This window comes from Pygoscelis adeliae, unplaced genomic scaffold, assembly GCF_000699105.1.
Source record: "Pygoscelis adeliae isolate BGI_AS28 unplaced genomic scaffold, ASM69910v1 Scaffold120, whole genome shotgun sequence".
NCBI classification, from domain to species: Eukaryota; Metazoa; Chordata; class Aves; order Sphenisciformes; family Spheniscidae; genus Pygoscelis; species Pygoscelis adeliae.
This window is the reverse complement of record NW_008824032.1, coordinates 693,129-696,309: the sequence shown is the minus strand read 5'-3', so window position 1 is coordinate 696,309 and position 3,181 is coordinate 693,129. Positions and strand designations below refer to the sequence as shown.

General features: G+C 54.5%; 1 protein-coding gene across 1 annotated transcript in view; it reads right to left on the bottom strand.

Moving 5' to 3' along the window:
* The window catches only part of ZYX (zyxin), a 12,154-nt gene extending 9,252 nt beyond the window's left edge, over positions 1-2,902 (bottom strand). Inside the window, exon 1 of the mRNA XM_009328683.1 lies at positions 2,832-2,902. The gene's annotated coding sequence lies outside the window, so the exon portion shown is untranslated. The remainder of the gene's footprint in view (positions 1-2,831) is intronic.
* Between the last annotated feature and the right edge of the window lie 279 nt (positions 2,903-3,181).

Below are 3,181 nucleotides of genomic sequence, written 5' to 3'. Positions count from 1 at the left end.
CAGCCAGCACCGCTGCAGCCGGGGCTCCCGTCCTCCAGGCAGTGCGGCCGCCGTCCTGCCCTGCCCAAGGACAGCCCGTGGGGTGGGAGGGGGGTAAGCACTCCGCTTGCGGCATGCGGGCAGACGAACCCGCTCCCCTCACGCCTTTCCACCGCCAGATTGGGACAGCCAGAGGATAGCCCCGCCAAGGCGGCTGTTTCAGGAACCGCAGGTCTCGTGACGAGAGCCACATTTCCAGGATTCCCTCAGTCCTGCAATCCAGGCCAGGAATCTCATCCGTGCTAGAAAACTCCATGAAGCCAGATGCTTTGTTGTAAAGCCTGGCATGCCTATAGTCCTCCTAACACCCCAGCACAATAGCGCTTCCGCCAGCACAGGGGCTCTGTGCCAGTATTTCAAGTTGGCATGTTCAAATCAGTGCCCCTCCACACTGCTGGCCTCTCTCACACGGACAATAACAGCTGCTGGGACAGACAGCCCTGGTGCCACAAACATCCGCCCACCGCTAGTTCACCCATGGCTGCTGCTAAGACCCACATGCCCCATTCTAAGCGCTCCCACGATTCAGTGCAGTATGGCGAGATATAGTAACCTGTAACGGCTTCTCCAGGTGACAAACGTGTGACAACATAGACAAATGTTAAGTCCATGCTGCTGCACTTTTTGTTCCCTTTGTGCAGGGCTGCCAAAGTGCATGCAACTCATCAAACTCTTCGGGGCTTTTCAGAAGGAGGAAGAGGCTGCAACGCTAAGCAGCAGCCAAAAAGTTGTGCTGAGCATCTCCCACATGATCCAGCATGGGAAAGGGCCAAGGCATAAGAGTTATTAGCAAGGTCTGTCCTCAATCCCTCAGACTTGGAGGGGGTCAACAGACTTGCAAGTCAGAAGGGACTGACCAATTCCCTCTAGTCTCCAGCTTCCCACCGAGCTAGAGAAGCTATTAAAAAAGACCTCCAGCCTTTCTTTAGAGACTTCTGCCTTGTGCTCCACTGTTTCGCTATGGTGTAAAGAACCACGTGGTAGTAGTTCTACCAGAATTGACAGCGTTACGAGCAGACCACCACAGCGACAATGTCACTTCTGACCATGATCCATACCAGGGTTAGTCAACACAGAGACAGTCTTGGGACATCAGCTGCTTCACAAAAAAGTGCTGGCTTTGCTACCAGCAGCTGCTATCTCCCTTAACCCAAAGCAGTCCGTTTCCCACTATGCTGTGTCACACTTAAGGCCCTTTCTGCTCAGAGCTGTCTCCATCCAGCAGCTGCCCCTGCTCATCCTCACTTCTGTTTATCCGTCCACCCCCACACAGACCAAACAGGCTGAGGAAGGCTGGCCTTGCAGAGTCACCCCCCCCAGCCCTGCAGCATTGCCAATACCATCTAAGCCTTACCAGAAACACACAACTTACGTGAGTCCTGTGGTGCTGTTTGTAAAAGCTATTGCAGAGGGAGTGTCACACCAGCAGACCTAATCTCAAATCCTTCTCATCCTCACATTTTCCCTGAGGGGGGAGATTTTTCTGCCTGCTGTAACAGCATTTAAGATGACTCAAGTGGAGCTATGAAGAAAGATGTCCCCAAAGGACACGGTCAGGATACTTAGTTGCCTCATACACTGTTTCTCTCTAACAGAGAGCAAGGAGAAGTAGGAGGACAGAACCAAGTGACACCTCCCTCAGCAGCAGGGTCACCTCCCAGAAGGTCCCATGGTGGGTCTGCCACCTCTTATGCACCCAGACAGCTTTCAGTTCTTTGACCCCAGGACACCCCTTTCAAAAGCTCAGCTCCTTTCCTGGGGCAGCAAAAGGAGGAGGAACCTGAGGAAGCAGAAAGCCAAGCGTTATTTTTCACCTCTGTTGGTAGAAAGCAGTTTGGCTCCAGCCACGCGGGGAGCCCCCGTAAAAGCTAGCCCAGCGCTGTAGTCTGACACACCGCATCTGTACTTTCCCTATTTGCCAACTTCCTCCCAACTGAGGGGGGTCAGAAGGAGAACTATAGCAAACAATATAGAATATGAAGTGAACAGATTAAACAGATTTACGAGTTATGTCTATTTTCATCCTCTCATACAGACTAATTCCAGAAAGTTCTCCCAGCCTAGCCCAAATTTACAAAGCTTCAAAGAGAGCAAAGTCCTATCAGCTATGCAAGCTGCAAGGTAGGGCCTTAGAACAACCGGGCTGGGGGAGGGGGGCATTCAGAGCTACGAACTTCTCCCACAGATGCTGGGCTTGCCTCCTCCCTGTGCAGGGGGGGGGAAGAGGGGGAGAGAAAAACTCCAAAAAGCTATGCAAACATATTTAAAACGTTAGGAAGTTCTACGACTTTGCAATACTTGCGTCTTCACTTTCTCAGGGCACTCCCAGAGAGACAGAAACTCATAAATTAAACAAATTTCATGCACAAAGAGCCCCAGACTCCTCTCTCTCAAGCACATCTGGAAAAAGGCTCCATAGGTGTCTCACTCATCCATACGCACACAAAAGAGAGCTTGTCCCGAGCAAAACCAGGCAACACCCCCTCCCTCTTCCCCACTGCCGGAGCTTTACAGGAGCGTTTAGCTGCCTCCATTTCACCAGGAAGGACGAAAACTCACCAGATCCACGCACACGCGAACCTCTCTTCTGCGGAAGGGCAAAAATACCCGGGAGCCACGACCTGAAGTCAACCCCAAAGAGACCGAGACTTTGTACGAGGCGAGCAACCCTCCCGGCGGGAGCGGCAGGAAGCCCGCGCCCCTCGACACGGGCGCACACCCCTACTCGCTCAACGCCAGCCCCGGGGCCGCAGACAAAAAGCTTTTTCTGTAAGCCAGGAGACGAGACTCACCTCTGGGGATGGGGCTCGGGGAGGGGGAAATGCCGTCCCCGGGGCTGGAGACAGATCGCGGGGCTGGGGCTGGGCTCCTCTGCCCCCGCACGGCCAGCTGCCTCGGCCCGCCTGCCTGGCCGGGAAAGGCAGCAGAAATGAAAGGTGGGGGAGCTGCTGAGCCCAGACGCTTCCTACCAACTCGCGAAAAAAGCCTCGCCCAGGCAAAGTTGTTTGACCATAAAAGGAGAGAGGCTGCGCGAACAGCTGAGCTCACTCGCTGGGGAATGTGGCAATGAGGTAAGGGGGGAAGGCGCGCACCGCCGGGGGACGGGGCTTGCTGGAGCAGTGGCGGCGGGAGCCCTGGGCTG